Below are 18,703 nucleotides of genomic sequence, written 5' to 3'. Positions count from 1 at the left end.
AGTGTGCCCAGTACTGTTGGCACTATATGTCATTATTGTAAGTGTGCCTAGTACTGTTGGCACTATAGAAAGTGTGACCAGTACTGTTGGCACTATATGTCACTGTAGAAAGTGTGCCCAGTACTGTTGGCACTATATGTCACTATTGAAAGTGTGCTCAGTATTTTAGCATTATAGAAAGTGTGCCCAGTACTGTTGGCACTATATGTCACTATTGTAAGTGTGCCCAGTACTGTTGGCACTATAGAAAGTGTGCCCAGTACGGTTGGCAATATATGTCACTGCAGAAAGTGTGCCCAGTACAAATGGCACTATATGTCACTGTAGAAAGTGTGCCCAGTACTGTTGACACTATAGAAAATGTGCCAAGTACTGTTGGAACTATAAGTCTCTGTAGAAAGTGTGCCCAGTATTGTTGGCACTATATGTCACTGTTGAAAGTGTGCCCAGTTCTGTTGACACTAAATGTACCTGTAGAAAGTGTGCCCAGTACCGTTGTCACTACATGTCACTGTAGAAAGTGTGCCCTGTTCTGTTGGCACTTTGTCACTGTAGAAGGTGTGCCCAAATTGGTTGTCACTATATGTCACTGTAGACAGTGTGCCCAGTACTGTTGCTTCTATATTTCACTGTAGAAAGTGTGGCCAGTACTGTTGGCACTATATGTCACTGTAGAAAGTGTTCCCAGTACTGTTGGCAATATATATCAATGTAGAAAGTGTGCCCAGTACTGTTCGCACTATATGTCACTGTTGAAAGTGTGCCCAGTACTGTTGGCACTATAGAAAGTGTGCCCAATACTGTTGACACAATATGTCACTCTAGAAAGTGTGCCCAGTTCTGTCTACACTTTATGTCAGTGTAGAAAGTGTGCCTAGTTGTTGGCATTATATGTCAATGTAGAAAGTGTGCCCAGTACTATTGACACTATAAATCACCGTAGAAAGTGTGCCCAGTACTGTTGGCACTATATGTCATTGTTGAAAGTGTGCCCAGTACTATTGGCACTACAAAAGTGTGCCCAGTACTGTTGCCACTATATGTCACTGTTGAAAGTGTGCGCAGTGCTGTTGGCACTATAGAAAGTGTGACCAGTACTGTTTGCGCTATATGTCACTGTAGAAAGTGTGCCCAGTACTGTTGGCACTATATGTCACTGTTGAAAGTGTGTCCAGTACTTTTAGCATTATAGAAAGTGTGGCCATTACTGTTGGCACTATATGTCACTGTTCAAATTGTGCCCAGTACTGTTGGCACTATAGAAATTGTGCCCAGTACGGTTGGCAAAATATGTCACTGTAGAAAGTGTGTCCAGTACTGTTGGCACTATAGAAAGTGTGCCCAGTACTGTTGGCACTATAAATCACTGTAGAAAGTGTGCCCAGTACTGTTGGCACTATATGTCACTGTTGAAAGTGTTCCCAGCTCTGTTGGCACTAAATGTCCCTGTAGAAAGTGTGCCCAGTACCGTTGGCACTATATGTCACGGTAGAAAGTGTGCCCAGTTCTGTTGGCACTGTGTCACTGTAGAAAGTGTGCCCAGTTCTGTTGGCAATATATGTCACTGTAGAAAGTGTGCCAAGTTCTGTTGGTACTATATGTCACTATAAAAATTGTGCCCAGTTCTGTTGGCACTATGTCAATGTAGACAGTGTGCCAGTTCTGTTGGCACTATATGTAACTGTAGACAGTGTGCCCAGTACTGTTTGCTACTATATTTCACATAAAGTTTGCCCAGTACTCTTGGCACTCTATGTCACTGTAGAAGGTGTGCCCATTACTGTTGGCTCTATATGTCACTGTAGAAAGTGTGCCCAGTACTGTTGGCACTATATGTCACTGTTGAAAGTTTTCTCAGTACTGTTGACACTATTGAAAGTTTATCCAGTACTGATGGCACTATGTGTCACTGTTGAAATTGTGCCCAGTACTGTTGGCACTATAGAAAGTGTGACCATTACTGTTGGCACTATATGTCACTGTAGAAAGTGTGCCCAGTACTGTTGCCACTATATGTCACTATTGAAAGTGTGCCCGGTATTTTAGCATTATAGAAACTGTGCCCAGTACTGCTGGCACTATATGTCACTATTGTAAGTGTGCCCAGTACTGTTGGCACTATAGAATGTGTGCCCAGTGTGGTTGGCAATATATGTAACTGCAGAAAGTGTACCCAGTACAATGGACACTATATGTCCCTGTAGAAAGCGTGCCCAGTACTGTTGACACTATAGAAAATGTGCCCAGTACTTTTGGCACTATAAGTCTCTGTAAAAAGTGTGCCCAGTACTGTTGGCACTATATGTCACTGTTGAAACTGTGCCCAGTTCTGTTGGCACTAAATATACCGGTAGAAAGTGTGCCCAGTACCGTTGGCACTATATGTCACTGTAGAAAGTGTGCCCAGTTCTGTTGGCACTTTGTCAATGTAGAAAGTGTGCCCAAATCTCTTGTCACTATATGTCACTGGAGACAGTGTGCCCAGTACTGTTGCTTCTATATTTCACTGCAGAAAATGTGCCCAGTACTGTTGGCACTTTATATCACTGTAGAAAGTGTGCCCAGTACTGTTGGCAATATATATCACTGTAAAAAGTGTGCCCTGTACTGTTCGCACTATATGTCACTGTTGAAAGTGTGCCCAGTACTGTTGGCACTATAGAAAGTGTGCCCAATACTGTTGACACAATATGTCTCTCTAGAAAGTGTGCCCAGTACTGTCTACACTATATTTCAATGTAGAAAGTATGCCTAGTTTTTGGCATTATATGTCAATGTAGAAAGTGTGCCCAGTACTATTGGCACTATAAATCACTGTAGAAAGTGTGCCCAGTACTGTTGGCACTATATATCATTGTTGAAAGTGTGCCCAGTACTCTTGGCACTATAAAAGTGTGCCCAGTACTGTTGCCACTATATGTCACTATAGAAAGTGTGCCCAGTACTGTTGGCACTATATGTCATTATTGAAAGTGTTCCCAGTACTGTTTGCACTATAGAAAGTGTTCCCAGTGCTGTTGGCACTACATGTCACTGTAGAAAGTGTGCCTAGTACTGTTGGCACTATATGTCACTGTAGAAGTGTGCCAAGTTCTGTTGGAACTATGTCACTGTAGAAAGTGTGCCCAGTTCTGTTGACACTATATGTCACTGTAGACAGTGTGCCCAGTACTGTTGCTACTATATGTCACTGTAGAAAGTGTGCCCAGGCCTGTTGGCACTATATGTCACTGTAGAAAGTGTGCTCAGTACTGTTGACCTTATATATTACTGTTGAAAGTGTGCCCAGTTCTTTTGGCACTATATGTCACTGTAGAAAGTGTGCCCAGTTCTGTTGGCACTAAATGTCCCTGTAGAAAGTGTGCCCAGTTACCGTTGGCACTATATGTCACTGTAGAAACTGTGCCTAGTTCTGTTGGCACTGTGTCACTGTAGAACGTATGCTCAGTTCTGTTGCCACTATATGTCACTGTACTCAATATGCCCAGTACTGTTGCTATGATATTTCAATGTAGAAAGTGTGCCCAATACTGTTAGCACCATATGTCACTGTTGAAAGTTTACCCAGTACTGTTGGCACTATATCATTGTAGAATGTGTGCCCAGTTCTGTTGGCACTATATGTCACTGTAGACAGTGCACCCCTTACTGTTGCCAATATATTTCACTGTAGAAAGTGTGCCCAATTCCATTGCCACTATATATCACTATAGAAAGTGTGCCCAGTTCTGTTGGCACTTTTTCACTGTAGAAAGTGTGCCCAGTTCTGTTGCCACTATTTGTCACTGTAGACAGTGTGCTCAGTACTGTTTCTATGATATTTCACTGTAGAAAGTGTGCCCAGTACTGTTGGCACCATATATCACTCTTGAAAGTGTGCTCAGAACTGTTGGCAATATATGTCACTGTAGAAAGTGTGCCCACTTCTTTTGGCACTATATGTCACTGTAGAAAGTGTACCCAGTTCTGTTGGCACTGTATTTCACTGTAAAAAAGTGTGCTCAGTCCTGTTGGCACTATATGTCACTGTAGACCTTGTGCCCAGCACTGTTGCTACAATATTCCACTTTCGAAAGTGTGCCCTGTACTATTGGCACTACATGTCACTGTTGAAAACGTGCCCAGTACTTTTGGCACTATAGAAAGTGTGCCCAGTACTGTTGGCACTGTATGTCACTGTTGAAAGTGTGCCCAGTACTGTTAGCATTATAGAAAGTATGCCCAGTACTGTTGGCAATTTATGTCACTGTAAAATGTGTGCCCAGTACTGTTGGCACTATATGTCACTGTAGAAAGTGTGGCCAATACTTTTGGCACTATATTTTACTGTTGAAAGTGTGCCCAGTACTGTTAGCATTACAGAGAGTGTGCCCAGTATTGTTGGCACTATATGTCACTGTAGAAAGTGTGCCAAGTTCTCTTGCCACTATATCACTGTAGAAAGTGTGCCCAGTTCTGTTGGCACTATATGTCACTGTAGACAGTGCCAGGAAAAACACTTGCAGGCCTCTGGCGCCCCCTTATCCTGCTTGTCAAACACGATATTGACCGGGGATAAGCACGGGCGCAGCTGCTCTAATTTATGTCGACTGTTGTGACACGTGATGTGACAGGACGTATATATACCACCAGTTCCTTCCTGGAACGTATATATACCTCCGTCCAGCCACCCTCAAACCACAATATCACATAAATACTGGTATACTGCCACCACCGATCGCTTAACAGGTGGATCGGATACCCGTTAGGTTACGTGAATTAGAGGGTGAAGAACGTGTTTGATCGACATAGGACAAGAAGAACAAAGCTGGTAAATAATAATGATTTACTCCCGAAAGTGGGCAGTGTTTACAAAAGATATACAAAATATTATAAAATAAACAATTTGCATATATGCATAAAACAGTTATTAAAATAAAAGGGATAAACGATAGCAAAACCTGTGCCACGAGGTGATGGTCTCAGATTCTGTGGGGGTACGGCTCCCCAGAAATTAAATGTGATTCTTCCACGCAGCAAGGAGAGCATGCGTCTGACGTCCTGGGCAAGAATGAATTAAAATGGCCATTCTGGTTTTTAGTAAGGGGCCAAAACATTAGGAGACACCCTTGTTGTTTACCTCACATGGGGGCTTGGTTTTGTGAACCCACCCAGCTGCATAAGACATAAAGATCCTTCGTATTTCATATCTTGGTATGGGGGGTCCCATATCCAAGATGGAGACATCATGTTTGCCGTCACCAATATTCATGAAAACGGATATCAAATATGATATCTCTATGACGCTCAGAAGCTCAGCATCAATTTCCCAGGTTCCTGGTGGTCTCCCAGCCACGAAAACCACACCATAACAATTGGAAAAAGGTGAACATCTCAAAAATGTGGTCCCTGTGTTTGTGACAGTCATGTGCATTATTAAAATCAACATTAAAAGTTTGTACACTTAGACAATAGGATCTTGGAGGAAATTTCCAGTTTACACCAGAATGCTTGCTCTGGGCTGAGGCTTCATGGCAGTCATAAAAATTCCTTGTTTGGGGGGAGAAGAGTGAGTTCTATGTCAGTCTCTTCCAAATGAGCAGGGGGTGGAGATTTAAGACATCTCTCATTTTTAAAACTAGGACAAAAATACATTTTGCCTGACCCCTCCCACTTTTTAGACTGCGCTATGGGGGTAGGACCTTCTGGTACTCCTCCAGGCGTATCTCTGGAGGCTCCCCTCGCCGGGACAACCCATCGGCATTGCTATGCTCGCTGCCTTTGCGGTGTTGAACGGTAAAGTCGTACTTGTGGAGGGTGAGGCTCCAGCATAACAACCTTCCGTTGGCACCGGACATGGTGTGCAGCCAACTCGGGGTTGTGGTCAGTCACGACAGTGAAGGGGCGCCCGTACAAGTAAGGCTGTAAACGGTTGAGGGCCCATACAATGGCCAGGCACTCCTTCTCTATGGTGGAATAGGCCACTTCCCTCGTCAGCAGATTCCGACTTAGGTACAACACGGGGTGTTCTTGGTTCCCCGAGTTGACCTGGCTGAGTACAGCCCCAGGTAGTGGACCTCGTTCATGCCCATCTGGCACTTTCCTGGGTTAATGGTCAAGCCCGTCTGGTGAATGCGCCCGAGCACCTGCTGCAGATGCTCGAGGTGAACCTCCCAGGTGGGACTGAAGACGGCAATATCATCCAGGTACGCCACGGCGTACCTCTCCAGTCCCTGGAACAGGTGGTTGACCATTCGCTGGAAAGTGGCAGGGGCATTTTTCATGACAAAAGGCCTGACCGTGGATTCATACAATCCGAAGGGGGTGATAAAGGCGGACTTCTCCTGGGCCTTGGGGCTCAAGGAAATCTGCCAATATCCCCGACTCAGATCCCTAATGGAGAGATAGCTCACGCTGGCTAACCGCTCCAGCAGCTCCTCAATGCGTGGCATTGGTTGTGCGTCAGAGGCTGTGATAGCGTTGAGCCCCCTGTAGTCCACACAGAACCGGGTGGTCCGGTCCTTCTTTGGCACCAGGACTACTGGTGAGGCCCACGCGCTCTTGGACCACTTAATCACCCCCAACTTCAGCATCTCCTCGACCTCCTGGCGCATGACATGCTGCACCTCGTCGGAGATTCGATAGGCTGTCCGCCGGACTGGGGCATGATTTCCGGTGTCCACTTCATGGACCGCCACTTCAGTCCTGCCAGACAGGTTGGGGAACACTGCATGGAAGAGTTTTAGCACTGCTCGCATCTGAGACCTCTGGTCTGCCGTTAGCACGTCACTTATCTCTACATCCTCTAGGGACCTGCTGGCCTTCGCTTGGGCCAGCATGTCCAAGAGGGGGTTGTCCTCCCCATCCTCGGGCAAGCTGCAGACCGGTAGGACGCAGGCTCCACGTTCATGATGAGCCTTCATCATATTAACATGAAAAGCCTTCCGCCTACCCCGCACGTGGTCAAAAGTGATCACGTAGGTGACCGGATTGAGCTGTTGGTGAATGACGTACGGGCCTTCCCAGGCCGCCTGAAGCTTGTCCTTTCGTATGGGGACCAGCCCCCACACCTTCTGACCCACCTGGTAGGTCCGCTCTCGGGCGTTCTGGTCGTACCAATGCTTCTGGTCAGCCTGGGCTTGCGCCATGTTGTCATGCACCAACTGCGTCAAGGTCTGCATCTTGTCACGGAAGCGCATGACATACTCCACGATGGACACTCCTGGGGAGCTCGGCTCTTCTTCCCAGAATTCCCTTATCAACCCAATGGGTCTTCGGACTCACCTGCCAGACAGGAGTTCAAAGGGGGATAAAGCCGTCGAGGCCTGTGGAACCTCTCTGTAAGCAAATAGCAGGTGTGGGAGGTAACGCTCCCAGTCGCGTCCCTGGGTCTCAACCAGCATTTTTAACATCTGTTTGAGGGTACTGTTGAATAGCTCACACAAACCATTGGTTTGGGGATGATTCGCGCTTGATACCAAATGCTGCACCTGCATTTTCTTACATAGGACCTCCATTAAGCGAGACATGAACTGGGTCCCCTGGTCGGTAAGCAGCACCCTGGGAAAGCCTACTTGCGAAAAGATGGCCAAGAGGGTGTCCACCACCTTATCCGCCCTAATTGAGGACAGGGCTACTGCCTCCGGATACCGGGTAGCATAGTCTACCACAGTAAGGATGAAACATTTTCCAGAGCTGCTGGGTATGGCCAGTGGTCCCACAATGTCCACAGCAATCCTCTGGAAAGGCTCCTCTATCACTGGCAAAGAGATCAGGGGGGCTTTGGGAGCCGGCCCTTACTTTCCCACTCTTTGACATGTGGTACAGTAGCGACAGTAGTTCACCACATCCGTCCTCATTTTGGGCCAATAAAAGTGGTGAGACAGCCGGGCCTTTGTTTTGCTGACCCCCAAGTATCCAGCGAGTGGAATTTCATGGGCGATCCGCAACAACTCATCCCTGATTGGTAGGGGACGACCAGCTGTCTTTCCCTTAGCCACTCCTGTTGGGGTGTACAGGGAACTATCTCCCGGTACAACTTCCCTTGGTCCCAGAATACCCTCTCCTTATCCGACTCGGATTTGGGCTTCTCAGCGAGGCTCCTTTATGTCCCTAGGCTAGCATCTGAGTGCAGAGCTGCCTGAAACTCCTGGTTGGAGGAAGTCAGAAGTGAGGTTAAGGCCACGTCCTCACTGGGACCCTCTGGGACCGGGTCTGGGTCCATACCTGATTCTGTTATTCCTCTGTCCGAGGAGGGTCCGGCACAGTGCTACGTATGGGGCAGCCACCATCAGCCCGGTCACCATCTGTTGTGACACTGGTCGCTGGCACAGCACCACCTGCTTCATGGTCCCTGTTCCTCTCCCCATTACCCTTAACACTGACACTTGATCCTGCTAGGGGATCCTCAGCAATATCACCCCGCAGCGTGACATGGCTGAGTTCTCCTGTACCTTTCAATACATCATCATCATCTTCATTATCAGCAGGTAAAGCATTGACATTCACAGTATCAGCATTAACCTTACAACCTTATCAGATCGAGGAGGGGGGTCAGGGACATAATAAGCAAACATCCTCCCCAAATCAGTTCCCAACAAAACATTTTCAGGTAGATTTTCAGAAACTCCCACTTCCTTTACCCCACTCCCCGCACTCCAATCAATAAAAATCCAGGCCATGGGCAAGGGGCATGGTACGCCCCTAATCCCGTTGACAGTCAGGGTCTTTCCTGGAATAAGCTCTTCAGCGGACACCAGTTCGGGTCAGATGAGGGTTCATTCGGCCCCAGTGTCCTTGAGGCCTACAGTGACAGTGTTCCCCACCATGACAGACTTGCAAGTTTTCACAGGCCCTCCCAACCGGCCTACCCACCAAAAGAACTGATTCATTAGGCCCTGGGCCTTGGATGGGGGGTTCTTCCTCTGCTTCTCTGGGCAAGTGGCGCTGAGATGACCAGTCTGGTTGCAGAAATAGCACCTGCGGACATCAGATGCAGGCCGGGCATTGGTAACGGGGAAAAGGCCTCCAGAAGGTTGGCTGGCAGGGGCAGAAATGGTGTTTGAAGGCTTACCCCCTTTCCAGCTGGCGACGACCGGCTTCCGCACCTCTGGTCTCCGGTTGGCCTCGTAGGTGTCTGCGATCTGTGCTGCTTTATTGGCATCTGGTGGATCCCGATCCATCACGAACTGCCGTACCTCAGTCGGACACAGATGCAGGAACTGGTCTTTCACCATCAGATCCTTTAGATGCTCAAAGGTGGTCGCTGACAGTCCTTGGATCCACTGCTCGCAGTTGGTTCTGAGCCCATGCACCACATCGCTGTAACTGTCGTCCGATCCACGTTGGAGGTTCCGGAACTTTTTACGGTACACCTCAGGATTCAGTTGGAACCTCTGGATTAGGGCCTGCTTAATGGCATCATAGTTCCCATCGAGGCTCTGAGGAAGGGCCACAAACACATCCAGAACTTTAACTCGCAGCCCTGCAGTTAAATATCGGGCCCACCTTTCCTCAGGCAGCTGATACTGCCTGCAAGTCTTTTCAAAACCCCTCAGAAAGGTGTCAAGGTCGCCGTCCTTTTCCATCACAGGAAAATTCTCTGGACGGGCCTTAAACAGGGTCACATTGTTGGTCTCACCGTTCCGTTACGTGGATGCTGGGATCCCGAGTTGGGCCATCTGCAGTACATGGGCCCTCTGAGCTTGGTCCTCCACTCGCCGCTCGGCTCTCTCGGCCTCCGCTCACTGCTCGGCAGCCTCCTGGTGCTCCTGAATTACTTTCAGCCGTCCTTCATGATCCTCTGCAGGAAGTTGCTGCAGAGCCATCTGCAGATAGGGGTCCATGCTGCCGTGGTCGCTGACGCGGCGTGCGTCTACAGGTGGGACCCTTGCAGCAGTACTGTCCAAATCTCGGCTGACCCCTGGCCCTGCTGAGTTCTGGAGACGGACTTACTCGGTCTCCAGTTGCGCCAGTGCAACAGCCATTTGTTCTTTGTTTTTGCCGAGGGGGTCAAAGCCTCTGGTTATACATATTCCAATAAGAGTGTCCTTTTTCTGCTGGCTGTACCAGAACTCCCCAACTACGACCATGATCACCAAAATAAAAATAGAAAAGAAAAAGCGAAGAAGGGTAGGGGTAACTGCTACACATACAGTATTGTCTCAGATCTAATAAACACTGAGTTCGATCTTCAAAACTTTTGTGCAGGGTCCAGGTAAGAACTGTGCAAGTTTTTAGTGAGAGGAATGATTGCTTAAACCAGATCACTAATGTCCTATGATCCCACCACTACCACCAATTTGTCAGGAAAAACACTTGGTCAGACCTTGCAGTCCTCTGGCGCCCCCTTATCCTGCTGGTCAAACAGGGTATTGACCGGGGATAAGCAAGAGCGCAGCTGCTCTAACTTATGTCGACTATTGTGGCACGTGATCTGACAGGACGTATATATACCACCAGTTCCTTACAGGAACCTATTTATACCTCCGTCCAGCCACGCTCAAACCACAATATCACATAAATACTGGTATACTGCCACCACCGATCGCTTAACAGGTGGATCGGGTACCCGTTAGGTAACGTGAATTAGCGGGTGACGAACGTGTTTGATTGACATAGGACAAGAAGAACAAAGCTGGTAAATAATAATGATTTACTCCCGAAAGTGGGCAGTGTTTACAAAAGATATACAAGATATTATAAAAGAGACAATTTACATATATGCATAAAACAGTTATTAAAATTAAAGGGATAAGCGATAGCAAAACCTGCGCCACGAGGTGATGGTCTCAGATTCTGTGAGGGGACGGCTCCCCGGAAATTAAATGTGATTCTTCCACGCAGTGAGGAGAGCATGTGTCTGATGTCCCGGGTAGGAATGAATTAAAATGGCCGTTATGGTTTTTAGTAATGGGCCAAAACATTAGGAAACACCCATGTTGTTTACCTGTCACGGGAGCTCGCTTTTGTGTACCCACCCAGCTGCATAAGACATAAAGATCCTTCAGATTTCATATCTTGGTATGGGGGGTCCTACATCCAAGATGGAGACATCATGTTTGCCGTCACCAATATTCATGAAGATGGATATCAAATATGATATCTCTATGACGCTCAGAAGCTCAGCATCCATTTCCCATGTTCCTGGTGGTCTCCCAGCCACGAAAACCACACCATCACAATTGGAAAAAGGTGAACATCTCAAAAATGTGGTCCCTGTGTTTGTGACAGTCATGTGCATTATTAAAATAGACATTAAAAGTTTGTACACTTAGACAATAGGATCTTGGAGGGAATTTCCAGTTTACACCAGAATGCTTGCTCTGGGCTGAGGCTTTATGGCGGTCATAAAAATTCCTTGTTTGGGGAGAGAAGAGTGAGTTCTATGTCGGTCTCTTCCAAATGAGCAGGGGGTGGAGATTTAAGACATCTCTCATTTTTAAAACTAGGACAAAAATACATTTTGCTTGACAGTGCCCGGTACTGTTGCTACTATATGTCACTGTATAAAGTGTGCCCAGTACTGTTGGCACTATATGACACTGTATAAAGTGTGCCCAGTACTGTTGGCCCCATATGTTACTGTTGATAGTATGCCCAGTAATGTTGGCACTATGGAAAGTGTGCCCAGTATTATCCGCACTATATGTCACTATAAAAAGTGTGCCCAGTACTCTTGGCACTATATGTCACTGTTGAAAGTGTGCCCAGTACTATTGGCACTATAGAAAGTGTGACTATTACTGTTAACACAATATGTCACTGTAGATAGTGTGCCCAGTTCTCTTGACACTATATGTCACTGTAGGAAGTGTGCCCAGTTGTAGGCACTATATGTCACTGACAGTGACTCAATGTAGAGAGTGTACCCAGTTCTGTTGGCACTATATGTCACTGTAGAATGTGTGCCCAGTTGTTGGCACTATATGTCAATGTAGAAAGTGTGCCCAGTTTTGTTGGCATTCTATGTCATTGTTGAAAGTGTGCCCAGCACTGTTGACATTAAAGAAAGTGTGCCCAGTACTGTTGGCACTATATGTCACTGTTGATAATGTGCCCAGTACTCTTGGCACTATAGAAAGTGTGCACAGAACTGTTGGCAATATATGTCACTGTAGAATGTGTTCCCAGTACTGTTGGCACTATATGTCACTATAGAAAGTGTTCCCACTACTGTTGGCACTATAGAAAGTGTGTCCAGTACTGTTGCCACTATATGTCTCTCTAGAAAGTTTGCCCAGTACTGTTGGCACTATACGTCACTGTAGAAAGTGTGCCCAGTACTGTTGGCACTATATGTCACTGTTCAAAGTGTACTCAGTACTGTTGGCACTATCGTAAGTGTGCCCAGTACTGTTGACACAATATGTCACTGTTGAAAGTGTGCCCAGTAGTGTTCGCACTATATGTCACTGTAGAACGTGTGCCCAGCTCTGTTTGCACTAGATGTCACTGTAGAAAGTGTGCATAGTTGTTGGCGCTGTATGTCACTGTAGAAAGTGTGCCCAGTACTACTGGCATTATATGTCTCTGTAGAAAGTGTGCACAGTACAGTTGGCACTATATGTCACTGACGAAAGTGTGACCAGTTATGTTGGCACTATAGAAACTGTGCCCAGTACTGTTGAAACAATAGGTCACTTTAGAAAGTGTGCGCAGTACTGTTGGCACTATATTTCAATGTAAAAATTGTGCCCAGTACTTTTGGCACTATATCGTTGTAGACAGTGTGCCCAGTTCTGTTGGCACTATATGTCACTGTAGAAAGGGTGCCCAGTACTGCTGGCACCATAGAAAGTGTGCCCAGAACGGTTGGCAATATATGTCACTGTAGAAGGTGTGCCCAGTACTGTTGGCACTATATGTCACTGTAGAAAGTGTGCCCAGTACTGTTGGCACTATGTCAATGCAGAAAGTGTGCCCAGTTCTGTTGGCACTATATGTCACTGTAGACAGTGTGCCCAGTACTGTTGCTACTATATGTCACTGTAGAAATTATGCCCAGTACTGTTGGCACTATATGTCACTGTAGAAAGTGTGCCCAGTACTGTTGGCCCCATATTTTACTGTTGATTTATGCCCAGTACTGTTGGCACTATGGAAAGTGTGCCCAGTATTATTAGCACTAAATGTCACTATAGAAAATGTGTACAGCACTCTTGGCACTATATGTCACTGTTGAAAGTGTGCCCAGTACTATTGGCACTATAGAAAGTGGCCCATTACTGTTGACACAATATGTCACTGTAGAAAGTATGCCCAGTACTGTTCGCACTACATGTCACTGTAGAAAGTGTGCCCAGTTCTCTTGACACTATATGTCACTGTAGGAAGTGTGCCCAGTTGTAGGCACTATATGTCACTGACAGTGACTCACTGTAGAAAGTGTGCCCAGTTCTGTTGGCTCTATATGTCACAGTAGAATGTGTGCCCAGTTGTTGGCACTATATGTCACTGTAGAAAGTGTGCCCAGTATTGTTGGCACTATATGTCATTGTTGAAAGTGTGCCCAGTACTTTTGGCATTAAAGAAAGTGTGCCCATTACTGTTGGCACTATATGTCACTGAGGAAAGTGTGCCCAGTGCTGTTGGCACTATATGTCACTATAGAAAGTGTGCCCACTACTTTTGGCACTATAGAAAGTGTTGACACAATATGTCACTGTTGAAAGTGTGACAAGTTCTGTTGGCACTATATGTCACTGCAGACAGTGTGCCCAGTACTGTTGCTGCTATATTTCACTGTAGAAAGTGTGCACAGAACTGTTGGCACTGTATGTCACTGTAGAAAGTTTTCCCAGTACTGTTGGCACTATATGTCACTATAGAAAGTGTGCCCAGTACTGTTGGCACTATACGTCACTGTAGAAAGTGTGCCCAGTACTGTTGGCATTATATGTCACTGTTCAAAGTGTGCTCAGTACTGTTGGCACTATAGAAAGTGTGCCCAGTACTGTTGACACAATTTGTCACTGTAGAAATGTGACCAGTACTGTTTGCACTATATGTCACTGTAGAACGTGTGCCCAGTTCTATTTGCACTATATGTCACTGTAGAAAGTGTGCACAGTTGTTGGCGCTGTATGTCACTGTTGAAAGTGTGCCCAGTACTATTGACACTATATGTCACTTTAGAAAGTGTGCCCAGTACTGTTGGCACTATATGTCACTGTAGAAAGTGTGCCCAGTACTGTTGGCCCCATATGTTACTGTTGATAGTATGCCCAGTACTGTTGGCACTATGGAAAGTGTGGCCAGTACTATTAGCACTATATGTCACTATAGAAAGTGTACCCAGTAATCTTGGCAGTATATGTCACTGTTGAAAGCTTGCCCAGTACTATTGGCACTATAGAGAATGTGCCCATTACTGTTGACACAATATGTCATTGTAGAAAGTATGCCCAGTTCTCTTGACACTATATGTCACTGTAGGAAGTGTGCCCAGTTGTAGGCACTATATGTCACTGACAGTGACTCAATATATAGAGTGTGCCCAGTTCTGTTGACACTATATGTCACTGTAGAATGTGTGCCCAGTTGTTGGCACTATATGTCACTGTAGAAAGTGTGCCCAGTATTGTTGGCACTATATGTCGTTGTTGAAAGTGTGCCCCGTACTGTTGGAATTAAAGAAAGTGTGCCCAGTACTGTTGGCACTATATGTCACTGTTGAAAGTGTGCCCAGTACTGTTGGCACTATAGAAAGTGTGCACAGTACTGTTGGCAATATATGTCACTGTAGAAAGTGTGCCCACTACGGTTGGCACTATAGAAAGTGTGTCCAGTACTGTTGGCACTATATATCACCGTAAAAAGTGTGCCCAGTACTGTTGGCACTATATGTTACTGTTGAAAGTGTGACCAGTTCTGTTGGCACTATATGTCACTGCAGACAGTGTGCCCAGTACTGTTGCTACTATATTTCACTGTAAAAAGTGTGCACAGAACGGTTGGCACTATATGTCACTGTAGAAAGTTTGCCCAGTACTGTTGGCACTATATGTCACTGTCCAAAGTGTGCTCAGTACTGTTGGCACTATAGTAAGTGTGCCCAGTACTGTTGACACAATATGTCACTGTAGAAAGTGTGCACAGTACTATTGGCACTATATGTCACTGTAGAACGTGTGCCCAGCTCTGTTTGCACTATATGTCACTGTAGAAAGTGTGCACAGTTGTTGGCGCTGTATGTCACTGTAGAAAGTGTGCCCAGTACTATTGGCACTATATGTCACTGTAGAAAGTGTGCCCAGTACAGTTGGCACTATATGTCACTGTTGAAAGTGTGACCAGTTCTGTTGGCACTATAGAAAGTGTACCCAGTACTGTTGAAACAATAGTTCACTTTAGAAAGTGTGCCCAGTACTGTTCGCACTATATTTCACTGTAAAAAGTGTGCCCAGTGCTGTTGGCACTATATCATTGTGGAAAGTGTGCCCAGTTCTGTTTGCACTATATGTCATTGTAGAAAGGGTGCCCAGTACTGTTGGCACTATAGAAAGTGTGCCCAGTACGGTTGGCATTATATGTCACTGTAGAAGGTGTGCCCAGTACTGTTGGCACTCTATGTCACTGTAGAAAGTGTGCCCAATAGTCTTGGTGCTATATTTTACTATTGACAGTGTGCCCAATACTGTTAGCATTACAGAAAGTGTGCCCAGTACTGTTGGCACTATATGTCACTGTAGAAAGTGTGCCAAGTTCTGTTGCCACTATGTCACTGTAGAGAGTGTGCCCAGTTCTGGTGGCACCATGTCACCGTAGACAGTGTGCCCAGTAATGTTGATACTATATGTCAATGTAGAAAGTGTGCCCAGTACTGTTGGCACTATATGTCACTGTAGAAAGTGTGCCCAGTATTGTTGGCACTATATGTCATTGTTGAAAGTGTGCACAGTACTGTTGGCAATATATGTCACTGTAGAAAGTGTGCCCAGTGCTTTTGCCACTATATGTCACTATAGAAAATGTGCCCACTACTGTTGGCACTATAAAAAGTGTGTCCAGTACTGTTGGCACTATATGTCACCGTAAAAAGTGTGCCCAGTACTGTTGGCACTATATGTCACTGTTGAAAGTGTGACCAGTTCTGTTGGCACTATATGTCACTGCAGACAGTGTGCTCAGTACTGTTGCTACTATATTTCACTGTATAAAGTGTGCACAGAACTGTTGGCACTATATGTCACTGTATAAAGTTTGTCCAGTACTGTTGGCACTATACGTCACAGTAGAAAGTGTGCCGAGTACTGTTGGCACTATACGTCACTGTAGGAAGTGTGCCCAGTACTGTTGGCACAATATGTCACTGTTCAAAGTGTGCTCAGTGCTGTTGGCACTATAGAAAGTGTGCCCCTACTGTTGACAAAATGTGTCACTGTAGATAGTGTGCCCAGTACTGTTGGCACTATATGTCACTGTAGAACGTGTGCCCAGTTCTGTTTGCACTATTTGTCACTGTAGAAAGTGTGCACAGTTGTTGGCGCTGTATGTCACTGTAGAAAGTGTGCCCAGTACTATTGGCACTATATGTCACTTTAGTAAGTGTGCCCAGTACAGTTGGCACTATATGTCACTGTTGAAAGTGTGACCAGTTCTGTTGGCACTATAGAAAGTGTGCCCAGTACTGTTGAAACAATAGGTCACTTTAGAAAGTGTGCCCAGTACTGTTGGCACTGTAGAAAGTTTGCCAAGATCTCTTTGCACTATATGTCACTGTAAAAAGTGTGCCCAGTTTTTGGCACTATATGTCACTGTAGAAAATCTGCCCAGTAATATTGGCACTATATGTCACGGTAGAAAGTATGCCCAGTACTTTGGCCCTCAATGTCCCTGTTGAAAGTGTGATAAGTTCTATTGGCACTGTAGAAAATGTGCCCAGCACTGTTGGCACGATATGTCATTGTAAACAGTGTGCCCAGTTGTTGGCACTATATGTCACTGTAGAAAGTGTGCCCAGTACTGTTGGTACTATATGACACTTTAGAAAGTGTGCCCAGTACTGTTGGCACTATGTCACTGTAGAAAGTGTGCCCAGTTCTGTTGCCGCTGTATGTCACTGTAGACATTGTGTCCAGTACTCCTACTACTATATTTCACTGTAGAAAGTGAGCCCAGTACTGTTGGCTCTATATGTCACTGTAGAAAGTGTGCCCAGTACTGTTGACACTATATGTCACTGTAAACAGTGTGTCCAGTACTCCAACTACTATATTTCACTGTAGAAAGTGTGCCCAGTGCTGTTGGCTCTATATGTCACTGTAGAAAGTGTGCCCAGTTCTGTTTGCACTATATATCACTGTAGAAAGTGCGCGCAGTTGTTGGCACTATATGTCACTGTAGAAAGTGTGCTCAGTACTGTTGGCACTATATGTCATTGTTTAAAGTGTGCCCAGTATTATTGGTACTTTAAAAGTGTGCCCAGTAATGTTGGCACTATATGTCACTATAGAAAGTATGACAAGTACTGTTGGCACTATATTTCTTTATTGAAAGTGTTCCCAGTACTGTTTGCACTAAAGAAAGTGTTCCCAGGACTGTTGGCACTACATGTCACTGTAGAAAGTGTGCCTAGTACTGTTGGCACTATATGTCACTGTAGAAGTGTGCCAAGTTCTGTTGGCACTATGTCACTGTAGAAAGTGTCCCCAGTTCTGTTGGCACTATATGTCACTGTAGACAGTGTGCCCAGTACTGTTGCTGCTATATGTCACTTTATAAAGTGTGCCCAGTCCTGTTGGCACTATATGTCACTGAAGAAAGTGTGCTCAGTACTGTTGGCCTTATATGTTACTGTTGAAAGTGTGCCCAGTACTGATGGCACTATATGTCACCGTAAAAAGTGTGCCCAGTACTGTTGGCACTATATGTCACTGTTGAAAGTGTGACCAGTTCTGTTGGCACTATATGTCACTGCAGACAGTGTGCTCAGTACTGTTGCTACTATATTTCTCTGTAGAAAGTGTACACAGAACTGTTGGCACTATATGCCACTGTATAAAGTTTGCCCAGTACTGTTGGCACTATACATCACAGTAGAAAGTGTGCCCAGTACTGTTGGCACTATACGTCACTGTAGGAAGTGTGCCCAGTACTGTTGGCACTATATGTCACTGTTCAAAGTGTGCTCAGTACTGTTGGCACTATAGAAAGTGTGCCCCTACTGTTGACAAAATGTGTCACTGTAGAAAGTGTGCCCAGTACTGTTGGCACTATATGTCACTGTAGAACGTGTACCCAGTTCTGTTTGCACTTTATACCACTGTAGAAAGTGTGCACAGTTGTTGGCGCTGTATGTCACTGCAGAAAGTGTGCCCAGTACTATTGGCACTATATGTCACTTTAGAAAGTGTGCCCAGTACAGTTGGCACTATATGTCACTGTTGAAAGTGTGAACAGTTCTGTTGGCACTCTAGAAAGTGTGCCCAGTACTGTTGAAACAATAGGTCACTTTAGAAAGTGTGCCCAGTACTGTTGGCACGATATGTCACTGTAGAAAGTTTGCCAAGATCTCTTTGCACTATATGTCACTGTAAAAAGTGTGCCCAGTTGTTGGCACTATATGTCACTGTAGAAAATCTGCCCAGTAATATTAGCACTATATGTCACGGTAGAAAGTGTGCCCAGAAGTGTGCCCAGTACTTTGGCTCTCAATGTCCCTGTTGAAAGTGTGATAAGCTCTGTTGGCACTGTAGAAAATGTGCCCAGCACTGTTGGCACG

This window comes from Phyllobates terribilis, unplaced genomic scaffold (assembly GCF_046119375.1).
Source record: "Phyllobates terribilis strain yellow unplaced genomic scaffold, ASM4611937v1 Scaffold_1__5_contigs__length_1240528914, whole genome shotgun sequence".
Classification (NCBI taxonomy): Eukaryota; Metazoa; Chordata; class Amphibia; order Anura; family Dendrobatidae; genus Phyllobates; species Phyllobates terribilis.
Note: the sequence above shows the minus strand (reverse complement) of the source record.